This window comes from Schistocerca nitens, chromosome 4 (assembly GCF_023898315.1).
Source record: "Schistocerca nitens isolate TAMUIC-IGC-003100 chromosome 4, iqSchNite1.1, whole genome shotgun sequence".
Taxonomy (NCBI): domain Eukaryota; kingdom Metazoa; phylum Arthropoda; class Insecta; order Orthoptera; family Acrididae; genus Schistocerca; species Schistocerca nitens.
The window spans coordinates 747,141,374-747,155,050 of record NC_064617.1 but is presented as its reverse complement, the minus strand read 5'-3'; positions in this window follow the sequence as shown (position 1 = coordinate 747,155,050).

Sequence of the window (13,677 nt, the reverse complement as noted above, 5' to 3'; positions counted from 1 at the left end):
ACTGTATTCCATAATTTCTAAGACTATATTAATGCTGATTAGTGTGTTAAATACAACACGTAAACATAGGACAGAACTGAAAGAAGAAACGCTAATTTGTATGAAACGGACGAATAAAAATGAATTTCAGCTTATCCAGATAACAGACAAAGAACCCCAGACCGTTACGAATTAGCAAAATATTATCCGCATTCGCCCGCGAAACGGTCTGTGTCAACGTTCAGACCAGTCATACTGGATTACCATTGCTGACCTACCATGAAAGTGTGCAAATTTAGCAATGCGTGAAGATTCATAACGAAATTCACTTAAACATCATTCAGTGCCACACTTAAGTCAATTCCATTATTGACAGAAGCGGAAAAAGGAGGCAGTATCATGTATGAAATTCTACAAGAGTGTCATATTCACATCCACAGAGCGCCAGTACAGAATAAAGGTAGCGATAAATCGTATTGGGTGCGCGAGAATTTCTTAAAATTGCTTTACTGATATTCTACCTGCCTCCATAGAGATTAGAACCGAAAACAAACCAGACCTTCCTTTCACTATGCTAGCAGACAACCTAGGCAAACAGCGCTCTATTATTACCCCAGACATGAACAAGCCGGCAATTTCGCAATAAAAATCTGCAGTTTCTGTTGCATAGAGCTTTCTGGACTCAAAAACATGAATTTTCTTCCTTTATGTCACCACTTATGCGACAATCATTCGGGATGATTATCGAAATAACAAATTACTGTTATTAGAGAGTAAATTTTGTAGGATAATTCTGCACCACCCCAGGAAATAAACGGCTACATAGCTGCCAAACGTATTCTGCATTGTTTCGAATTCTCCACTAGACTCGCCACAGCCAGAAAACGTTCATAGCAGAAGTGTTTCTTAAGCTAGCTAGCAATGAGAATGTTCGTACTTCTAAAACGCGGTGGCATTAATACTGGGATGTGAATTACCACGTGTATAGGCAAATACATTCTATTTGCATTCCTGTAAACGTGATTTGGATCGAAAACGTAGCTACGACTAATATGCTTATGTATCGACAGCAACTAGAACATTTCGAATAAAGAGTAGCGGGTGTTATTTATGCGGCCCTCATCTTCAGTGTTTTCGTTGTTAGGATTTCGTCACCTAAACCGGTAAAAACGGAACCCTACTAGTCTCACTTTCTTGACCGTCTATCGGTCTACCCAACCCTTAAAACCCGTTTACCTCCAGAACGGGTGGACATAATAAGCGGAAATGTATCGCACTTCTTTCTGTAACCGGTCCCATGCTGGTGTAAAAAAGTGAGCTTCTATGTCAACGCAATCAAAAGATACGACGGTTTATGTAAAGAAAATTTACGCGAAAGGTCAAAAAATGGCTTCAAGAACTATGCGACCTAACTGCTTAGGTCATCAGCCCCTAGACCTAGAACTACTTAAACCTAGCTAGCCTAAGGGCATCACAGACATCTATGCCCGAGGTAGAATTCCAACCTGCGACTGAAGCAGCCGTGCGGTTCGTCACTGAAGCGCCTGGAACCGCTCGGCCACCGCAACGCGGCGAAACCCTACTCACCTCATGTATAATGATAATATATACTGTCTAGTGAGGATAAACTGTATTCTCCAGCAACTCAGATCGTTTGATCACGGAACTTTTACGAAGCTACATTCAAACTTTGTCGAAGTCGTCTGCAATATCCATTACAAACACCCTAGGAACTTCGTATGCGATATCCACTTCTGAATACGCTGGCAGATAATGCAGTACTATAACAAGTAGGTGGGAACTTATTGTTATTGGTCCATGCATGACACTTTATTTCAATATCACTTTAACGCGCCTAGGTGTTCGTATATGGCTGAAATTAATGAACAAAAAGTAAATAAACAGTAAACAACTTCGATGTTCAGATCAAGTGAAAGTCACATGTCGTAATTACAACATAATTTCGTTGTTACATCTACATGACTACATCAACAGGATTTCTTTGCAATCCGGACTTACGTGCCTGGCAGAAGGTTCGGATTATTTCTCTACCGTCCCACTCATTAACAGTGTGCGGGAAAAGGGACTACTTAAATCTTTTCTTGCGAGCCTTGAATTACATTATTACTATGGTTTCTTCTTGTGTAAGTACCCTAGGAAATAATGTTTTGGCATTCAGAACATATGGTGGTGATTGAAATTTCGTGAAAAGATCTCGTGGCAACGAAAAACGCATATGTTTTCATGAATGTTACCCCAACTCGATTATCAAATCTGGGATCCTCTCTCCCCTATTTCGTGACATTACAAAGCGTGCTACCGTTCCTTGGACGTTTTTGCGTGCACAGTCAATCACGTCTGTCAAGGATATTATAGCAGTGGACGGACAAACGTAGTGTAGGCAGTGTTTTCAGTTGGCCTGTTGCGTATTCTTAGTGTGCGGCCAATAAAACGCAGTCATTCGTTTGCCTTCCCCACAAAAGTATGTTTTCGATCTTTCCAGTTTAAGTTTTACTGGGTACTGAGATGAACTGACAGTGCTTCGACTTGTGTTTTGTCATGTAACCGAAAGTTAATTATTGTTATTGGACGCAGCTTTCGTGTTTAATGTATTCCTCAGTCAACAACAGTAGACTCCTCGTACACCACACATAACTGTTTCAAAGTATTAAATTGTTACTGATCTTACCATGTTGCAGTGGTCATCTTAACTTGCCGTTTTGAAAAAAAGGAAAATATTTTAGCGAAATGTAGCAACTAAGAAGCGGAGTATCCAAACAAACAAACGTTTCCGGTTTAAGTAGTTGCAGTAGGTCTACTACACAGTAACGTAAATTAGGAGCAAAGTCCATAAGTAGATCCTCATCAGGAAAACCAGCCCTCATAATGCAAAGTGCAACTACAACAAAGAAAGTTTCCAAACATGTCAATGAGTAGTCGAGGAAAGTGGACGCATTCTGTCTACTGAATCCCAACGCACGCAATTTACGAGGGGGCACGCCAAGTGTCAGACCCCGATCTTGCTTTTAACTACGCTCATTGAAAGAGGGGACAAAATAAGCTTAAACTCTACCGCTTCTGAGAAAACGACGGTCAAAGTGTTCAATGCGTTGTTGCTATAGTGTAGATACCGCTTAGCGGTTAAAGATTCAACTGAAGCGGTGGCTCTGCGGCTACCATAGCGACTTCGGAACTTTGCGCTGCGAGTTCGAAACCCGGTTTTTCCTTTTTTCCCCCCTCACTCTCTGAATTATCTACGAATGTTTATTCCAATTTATGATGAAACACTGTTGTCGTTATTCGTCAGTTAATTTACTGTGTAAAGAAATAAGTTAAAAAGGGAACACACAGTGCGTAGTGGGGCGATCACTCTGTTGTAGAAATAATTCAGAAGCCAAGATCGCTTAAATACTGTCTACTGGATAACCGGTTTCAACACACTAAAGGTGCCATTATCGGATCTAAATGTGGATTAACATTGATAAACCATTTGGATATAACGATACATGAGGCAGACGAGATGATTTTATATCAGCTTGTCTCATTCGTTTATTATTTTTTTAATTCATTAATTACACATGAAGTTAATTGTCGAGTAATGACAACATTATTTCAACATAAATTAGAAAAAAAACATTCGAAGATAATTCTGATAGAGAGGCAGGAAAATAAAATAATTAAAAAACCCAATATGGTCTCGAACACGGGAATCAATGCTAAGAAGGAACGACGGTAGCCACTGAGCCACCGCTTCAATTGCGTTCTCGGCTGCAGAAGGTATCTACACTAGAGCAACAGCGCGTTGATAACTTTGGCCGTCGTTTTCTCGGAAACGGTCGAGTGTCTGCAGATAAGCCGAAACACAAGTTCGCTTATTTTGTCCTCTCCTTCACTGACAAGGGGAGGCCGCCAATTGTGAAATTCAGATTCGATTCATACTGCGCATAATAAAAGCTCATGGCCAGAGGTGTAATGTGGCAAAGCACCAAGATGCACTTCTCAGCCGTTGTCGAGAAAATCGACAGTTAGAAGAAACCGCTGCGGTGAAATACTCTCTACGATTCATAATTTTCTACAGCGTCGTGGCGCAGCGGTAAGCGCTCGAGTTTGTAATCCGAAGGTCGGCGGATCGAATCTCGCTCCATGCAACTTTTTTTTTTAGTATTTGTTTTTTGTAATTCAAATGTGTGTATAAACACACACACACATATATATATATAATTCCCGGCAACAGGTTGCAACAATTATGCATATAATAAGTTGTTGAAAGTCGTTTGTCGTGGAAAAACTGGCGACTTCGAACATCATTATGTTTTCCGCAAACAAATTTGTATTTCACAAATGTTATTAATTGTCTTCATAATGTTACCCACGTATAGTTAGCGGAAGACGTAGAAACGATATTCCGAAAGGAATACGTATAGCGTAAGTCAAACGTTCGAATTAGAATAGAAACCCCACGAACACAAATTTGCTGTGGCAGGTATGAAATATAAACTCCGTTGATCGCTCGTTACACTTGAAGGACAGATGTTGAATGGGCCGAAACGAGCCGCCGCATAACAGCGTAGTTGCCTGCTAACTTCGAAAGAAGGTAGATGCGGTCCCTAGCACAACTTATAACACCGTCGAAAATCAGTGCGGACGTGAGAGCTTTGGTACACCCTGTTAAACAAACGGTAAAATGGAGGCGGTACAATTGGAGAGCGATCCGCCTTCACCAACATGCATAAGCAATTCATTAATAGGTTATATATATCTATTTGAATTACAAAAAAATAATAATAATAAAAAAATGTTGCATGGCGTGAGATTCGATCCGGCGACCTTCGGATTAAGAACTCGAGCGCTTACCGCTGCGCCACGACGCTGTAGAAAATTATTAATCGTAGAGAGTATTTCACCGCAACGGTTTCTTCTAACTGTCGATTTTCTCGACAACAGCTGAGAAGTGCATCTTGGTGCTTTGCCACATTACACCTCTGGCCATGAGCTTTTATTATGCGCAGTATGAATCGAATCTGAATTTCACATTTGGCGGCCTCCCCTTGTGAGCAAAGTTTCGGGACAATCAGCCTATGACACTTGGCGAGTTCCCCTCGCTCGTCGAGTCGCTTCTTACGCCCGGCGAGAATTATGTATGCCTCCGAGTAAACTGCGCCACCTGGAAACACGGCGAGCGGGGATAAACACGTTTTCCTTCTTATAAGGCAACCCTCTACAGATAAAATTCATGAAGTGTTCTTCAGGTTGCCTCAGATATTTCAGAAATGTTTCTTGCGTCAGGCCTGCCGCATATGCAAAACGTAAACATTTCATTTCATGTAATATTTATCAGGATAAGACATGACAAGAGTGGACCAGTCCCTTCTGAGAAAAATTAGAGATTTTAAGTTGCTCCACTATGTAATGACACGGGTATGGGCTTGCGATCTCTCTTTTATGCCATCGATTTCCGTGTTACACATACTTGGCCACTGCGTTGTGGCTGCCATCGTGGAGGAGGCAGTCTGTTTCCTGCCAGCGCTGTTTCCGCAGCCAATATTAACCGCGACGAATCATTCAGTCAACGCTAAATGGCCCATCTGGCTGAGGCAGACAAGGGCGCTATAATAGAACTCCATGCAGAGGGATCTTCAAATGCCGACATAGCAAGAACTATGGGTCTTCACAAGTCGACGGTAGCCAGGTGGATCAGACGAAAGGAAGAGAGTGGTAACTTGAATGGGAGGCCTCATGGCCGTCGCCGCAAAACAACAGCAGCTCAGGATCAGCAGATACGCCGTTTCAGTGAGAACCACCCATTTGTCAACGCACGACAAATTCAGCAAACTTTGGGTCTCAATGTTAGCAGTAAGACCGTCACTCCTCGTGTAAGGGAAGGTGGACTGAGAGCAAGAAGCGCTGCTGTGAAAGAGACATTGACTGTTTCCCAAAGAGAAGCTTGCCTTGCTTTTGCTACTGAAAATGGCGACAAACCTCTCCAGTTTTGGAGGCGAGTGATTTTCACGCACCAAAAAGTTTTCTCTACGGCATCATCCGGAAAAGTACTAGTTTACCGGCCTAAATGTGCTAGGTATAATCGAAAATATATTTACAGTTGCCGAAGGAGTGGCAGGTTGTCGGTGCCGGCCGGTGTGGCCGTGCGGTTCGAGGCGCTTCAGTCTGGAACCGCGCGACCGCTACGGTCGCAGGTTCGAATCCTGCCTCGCGCATGGATGTGTGTGATGTCCTTAGGTTAGTTAGGTTTAAGTAGTTCTACGTTCTAGGGGACTGATGACCACAGATGTTAAGTCCCACAGTGCTCAGAGCCATTTGTAGTCGGTAACGGTATGGGCGTGGATATTGGCCGAAGGGTGTGGGCTCCTGTGGGAAGTGGAAGGAAGATTCGATGCGCGCAATTACATATCAATTCTGGAGAACGTGATGTTGCCTGCTGTGGCAGCAAGATTTGGCGATGATCAGATCATGTTCCAACAAGATCGCTCGTCTATTCATATGGCACGTGTGGTTAAGAGGCGGGTCGACGACCATAGTAATATTACTGTAACGGAATGGCCACCTAAAGGAGCTGACACGAATCCCATTGAGAATATCTGGGCAGAAATGGTCAGAGTAATACGAGAAAAGGGCAGTCACCGTCGACTCGCCGACAGCTTTCTGATGTGATTCATGACGCTTGGAATAAGTTACTTGAATCTCCTAGTTATGTGGCTCGAGTTGTGGGCTCAATGCCCAACAGACTTCGAGCTGTTGTGGAAGCCAAAGGAGGCTTCACCAATCAGCTGTTTCAAGCTTTGTTTCTTTCTTCTTCGTCTTTTTTTTTTTTTTTTTACTTACAGACGTATATTTTATATAATTTCAAGGAAACGCAGTAAATGGAATGTGGACTGATTTTTGAGGCTTCATTTTGTGACGGCTAAACAGTGCTGCATCATGGGACCCGCTATTTGTCCACATGTGGCTGAACATCAGAGGTGTAAAAAATTTTGAGGTGCCGAAGTTCTCTGGAAGAATAACGTCTTTTAGACAAGGAGATGATTTTTAGTTCATTTCATTTTAACCATTCACACTATGATTTGACATTCTAATCTTTGATTTCATTTTATTATTATGTATCTTTTCTCCAGTGAAAGTCAACGGTAGTAAGTTTCAAGATATGAAGAATAACTGGAAGTTTCTAATTTGTGGAAAGCGTATTTAACAGTTAATATTTTCGACAAATCTGTAGTTATAGGACATATTAAGAAGCGAGTCAAAAATGGCATTGTGGAATGATCAGGTTGGTCTCTAAAGGGTAACGACGATAAAATAGCAAATATGAAACTATGGGTAACAACTATTGTTGATGGTGAGGAGCCATAATCGATATGTCACTTTTCCGTAATTGTATTTCTGAAGTTTATCGTCAATCCTAGGACTGACACCGATACTCTGTTCTACGTAAAGAATACAACCTTCAAAATTTATTTAGCAGCGCAGAATATTAAATCACAGTTTATAGATCAGGAACCTAATCCAACTGCCTTTAATTTTATTTTCACGGATGACATTGAGACAGTAAATAACAAGAGAAATAAGAAAACTCTCAGAATCAATATAGAGAATTCAAGTATCATGTGAATTCAAAAGTTTGCTATAATAGCGATTAATTGCTTTTTACAGACCCCTTCATGCCTACGTTTTCCGTCAGACAGACAATGTTTGAAACTAGGACTAACGAGGTAAACAATTTTTCCACAAATTGTCAAATTGGAAGTCGGAGAGCCAGTTACATAAATTACGATGACAACAAACGTTTTTCAAGTAAACTGATCACAGGAGGCATCCGACGCATTTATTGTGAGTTACATGCACAGTATGTAAACTGGCAACGCCACCAACACACAATACCACTAACAAGGGAACATCCCCATCGCACCGCCCTCAGATTTAGTTATAAGTTGATACAGGGGATAGGCCTTGAAAAACTGAATACAGATCAATCGAGAAAACAGGAAGAAGTTGTGTGGAAGTATGAAAAAAATAAGCAAAATATACAAACTGAGTAGTCCATGCGCAAGATAGGCAACATCAAGGATAGGGTGAGCTCAGGAGCGCCGTGATCCCGTGGTTAGCGCACGCAGCTGCGGAACGAGAGGTCCTTCCGTCAAATTTTCCCAGGAGTGAAAAGTTTAATTTTTATTTTCAGACAATTATTATCTGTCCGTCCGTCCGTCCGATGCGAGGTAACCGCGCCGTAGTATGATGACGCTACACCTAAAAAACATCGAAAGACATGACGTCAGTCGACTATAGCGCACGGAAGAGAGAGTATTCCTGCTAATGAGGCTCCCTGGCTGGCAGTTAACTGTTCGCTACTTTGGACGAGAGTGCATTAAATACGTGCGATGCATTGCGTGGGCAATATGAATCCAGCAAATATAGCTCGTGACTCCAATAACAATGTCAATGAATATTTTCCGAACTGTAAGGCATCGGAAAGTTCCTTAAGGGATCGAACGATTGTCGAACATTTGTATGATTATTTCCTACATTTGTTGAATAACAGTACGTGTGGTGATGATTGTCTGAAAATAAAAAAAATCAAACAACTAACCCGAGGGAAGCCTTAAACCAACGACCTCTCGTTCTGCAGCTCCTCACGCTAACCACGCGACCACTGCGCTCCCGTGCTCAAGCTATCCTTGATGTTGCTTATCATGCACACGGACTACTCAGTTTGTTTGGTTTGAATATTTTTTTCATAGGTCCACACAACTTCTTCCTGTTTTTCGAATGATCTGTGTTCAGTTTTCAAGGCCTATCCACTGTGTCAACTTATAACTAAATCTGAGGAGGGTGCGATGGGGAGGTTCCCTTGTTAGCTATGAAACAACTGTAGCAAAACGGAGCATCCTCGTTATCCATGTGATGGATAAGACGACTAATTCGCAACATAAATGTCAATGTAAGCATCAGTTTCTGTTGGAACGTGCTTCCCGGACCAAATAACATACATTTCCTACGTCTTCAATGCGAATCATGTAGCAAATGTAATTTAAAGGACATAAAAATATCGAGTGAATTTACTAAAATAATTATGAACCACTTGAATTTGCATTCAACAGGCAATGTTCAGAAGTCTGGTGTAGGAGTACTGCATGCTCTAATTCGAAACAACAAAAATCAACAGAGTAACTATTATTGAACGTCATCAGGTCACTCATCGAGCATTCCTATGCAGTACTGTTACTGGTGACGTGTTATGATGCCTTTATCGTTAACTTCCTAAGAAGAAATGAAAGGCTGAGCCCCACCAAAAGACGTAAACTCGAGGAAAGAGTTGCGTGAACATATTATTTTACATCTGATAAATCCAAAAGTGTGTTTTGGGCTACGAATTCTGCCCCCAGGGTGTGTGCAACACAGCTGGAATTTGTTGCCAACAACTGAGACACATTTCGGTCACAGTGTAAGAAAATCGAGCAACAAAACTACATCACCTGTGCTACTGCATGATAACGCACTATGTTGATTTGAGAAACAAAACTATCCAGGAGATTGATAGGAAAGTCGTCTCTCAGGCACATTTGTATTGATAGGGAAGTCCTCTCTCAAGCACTTGTCCCTCTCGTCATATATTTGTAAAATTTTACCTTTCCCACTCTAGATCGATCAACCGTCAAGGCAATTCATTTCTAGACGAAAATACTTTTAAAACTACTCTGGTTTATTGACATCGTTAGAACAAGTAGGTTTCTACAGGCGTAGGATTTTTAAACAACTTTAGCATTGTCATATCGTTTTAGATATCGTGAAAGAAAATTCTGCTGCTAATTAATTTCTCTTTGATAATTACTGTTGCGTTTAGTAAACTAATGGAAAATGCAATTAAAATATTCACTGTACTAATACAAACTAAAGTCAGCTTAATACAGAAACATCACGACGGCAGTCTATCTTAATAAAGCATTAAGTTTCTGTGAGACAATTGGGCTTATTTTAACACGAATTAGTAGGATATTACAGACTTAACACTTAGAAAAGATCTGTATTTATTTCATTTCCTGTACCATTCGTAAGTGTTATGAAAATGGGGCTTTTCATAGATAAAATTATGTATTCACAACAACAAAAAAATGTCGGCAGAAAACAAAAGTGGCATTATGAATCTGGCAGTACCGTAAGGTTTTCACTCTGACACTAAGAGTTACTGAAAGTAGCAAGAAGAATTTTGCTCGAGCGTTGTCTTACGATTCCCTTATTAAGTTTTTATCTGCCTGCTTGTAGCTGTGCTACAAAAGAATTAAAAATCTGGCTTTCAGCAAGTCTCGAAAGGCGAACAAAAGCAGCTTGCACCTGGTTACTAAGCATGTTACCTGGGGACTGGTTTTTTCTTAAAGCGGGAAGATATCCTTTTGTGGTTCAATTGGCAAATGTCAGTCAGACGTGTGACGTTAGTCTAAGCGTTTCGGTGTGTTGAATTTGTACCAATGATTTTTCTACACGTTTTTTCTGTCCCAAATAGAGTTGAAGTCTCCCATTAGTATTTTCACGTCATATTGGTGAATTTTGCTCATGGTATTTTCGAGTGTGTTCCAGAATTTTTCAACATTGTCGATGTTTTTCTTATTTTCGATGTTGGTGGGTTCAAATGGTTCAAATGGCTCTGAGCACTATGGGACTTAACTGCTGTGGTCATCAGTCCCCTAGAACTTAGAACTAGTTAAACCTAACTAACCTAAGGACATCGCACACATCCATGCCCGAGGCAGGATGCGAACCTGCGACCGTAGCGGTCGCGCGGTTCCAGACTGTAGCGCCTAGAACCTCTCGAACACTCCGGCCGTCGATGTTGGTGGGGACACGTGCATTGATGAGTGTATATGTTTTACTGGGGCTCTGAATGACCATAGTCATAAGTCGCTTGTTGACGGGCCAGCCGCGGTGGCCGAGCGGTTCTTGGCTCTTCAGTCTGGAACCGCGCGACTGCTACGGTCGCAGGTTCGAATCCAGCCTTGGGCATGAATTTGTGTGATGTCCTTAGATTAGCTAGGTATAAGTAGTTCTAAGTTCTAGGAGACTGATGACCTCCACTGTTAAGTTCCATAGTGCTCAGAGCCATTGGAACCTTTTGATTGTCGATCGGTGTGAATTCTTTGGCAGAGTTGATAGATCGGTGTTCGAGAAATGCAATGCCGAAGATTGGTACGCCTTTCGTTACCTTTTGTTGTATTCTGCTCTTGAAGATGCAATGGTTTCCCTAATACACGGTTTCATTGTCAGTTAGTCGTGGTTCTTGAAGTGGAAGGATGAGAATTTTTTGTCGGTCCATTTCTTTTGTGAAATTATTTAGTTTTCGTGTTTGGATCAAGGTATCGATGTTTACTTTTAAATGCATGTTTTTTGCTTGTAGGGAAATTTACCAGAGATCTTCGATATTCTCTGTCGTGCTAACCTGGACTCCCCAGAATCCGAAAATCCAACTGCCGCCTGTCGACAGCCGGGTTGTGTACCACCTGGGATAAAGCTGACTTTGCTTGCATAGTTTACGTTTGCTTGTGTTTCATTGGTTGTGCTTGGGTGATACCAGGACCGGACAGGACCAGAGGGTGTTGAAGCCTTTGAAAGCAAATATTTTCAGCCAAGCTCATTGAGCTAACACGGTGACCAGAGTAACGGTGATTTTCACTCAGACGTGTCTGGATTTTGCGTTCAACGGATTGAGTAGCCGTTCAGGATTGTGTTAGTATTTGGTTCACCCCTAGTATTTGATTTCCTCGGTACCACCCATATGGGGGAGGGTTTCCACTATCCGCCACACGCGATTATTATTATTATTATTATTATTGTCATTATGTCTCAGCAAATCCCATATGGTGTATCTTCCCACCACTGAAATAGATGTGTATTGTTCGATTCAGTATTTCCATCACATAAATGTGGTTTATAATTACGTTACATTGCTACTAGTAGACATATTTCTCACTTTTTCTTAGGCAGTTGCTACCTGTTACTCCATCATAGGAATTTATGTGCGAAGCATTGTTGAAATACACACGTTCAAATTATCCGATTTCTGTAATTTCATTTCGATACCAGGTCGTTCTAATCGGATCAGCCAGGTAGTCTTAATGTGGATATCCGACCACGACTGTCATCATATGATAGACTGTGTAAACCACATTCTTTATCGGACTGTTGAATATAGATCACTTATCTATGACAGGACCTGAATTCTTAAACACTGTGGAAAATAATAATCCGATGTGCTTACTACAAATACGTTATTCCAATATAAATATGTGAACTAACGAGATAACAGTTTATTTACAGGAGCAGAACTAATGTTCAAATGTTCAAATGTGTGTGAAATCGTATGGGACTTAACTGCTAAGGTCATCAGTACCTAAGCTTACACACTACTTAACCTAAATCATCCTAAGGACAAACACACACACCCATGCCCCAGGGAGGACTCGAACCTCCGCCGGGATCAGCCACGCAGCTCATGACTGCAGCGCCCCTGACCGCTCGACTAATCCCGCGCGGCTACTAAAAGTATACTCGTCCACAAAACCCATGTGGACAATTATCTGATAATCGGTCAAGCTTTGCTTTGTCGCAGCTCTTTAGGACAAAAGAATGGACAGCTCCCTGCTTTTTGCGTTTCCGATAGCGCCTACGATAAGAATCTGGTGTCATATTATGTTTCAGAGCCGTAAACTGTTTATTTTTTCACCTCATACTAAAACAAAAGCTATGATATGAGACGAGGAAATGACTTATATGCTTCTCAGGAACTTAAGTTTTTCGCGTTAATTTTCTCACTTCATTCTAAAACAAGGACGTTAATATGAGAAGAGGAAATGAAATATACGCTTCCAAGACATATTATTTCCTTGTGTGCTACTACTGCATACATGAAAGCCCTGCAGTTAATTTTTGTATGTTGGATAAATTTTGATATCACCTCACATTCCTTTGTGAGAAGGTTCCTATTTTCTTAGGATTCAAATAGAGTGGACATTTCATCACTGGTTAATATTCTCATGACTAATGACATGATACCCGTTGCAATTGCTCCATGGCACCTGTGAGTAGAGTCTCACGTTGGTTACTATAAGAACACGCAGGCAGTGATATCCGCTCACTGCAGTCAGAGCCAAGGTGATTTCTTTCTGTTTATGGCGAAGCGTCTGCTGCAGTGTCCACGCTCAGCCAACATAAACAAATCGCGGCGGCATTGGGCAGTGCTGATCGCTGCGCTTGTCGCAGGCCTCGACAACAAGAGCGCACTCTCTGCTAACGATACTATGGAGTTAATACATCTTACTTAACGTAATATGCAGGACGTGGGTTAGGTGAAAATTCAGTTTGTAACTTCCCATCGCATTAACATACTTTACAGTCATATTTGATGCCCGGTTGTCTGTATGATGTTAATAGTATTGATTCAGATTGTGCATTAACACGAAAACTCACTCACACACACACACACACACACACACACACACACACACACACGCACACACTCATTGATTCCAGTGAGGGTGACAACTACTGTGTGTTGAACAACACATGCACCAGTCAGTTCCTCAGTTGGCGTCGAGTGGATGAGTTTTTTCAATTACCTTGCATTGCAAGAATTGTATGTAAGAGCCTGAAAGTAAATGGACTTGTATCCTAAAGAGCTGCGACAAAGCAAAGCTTGAC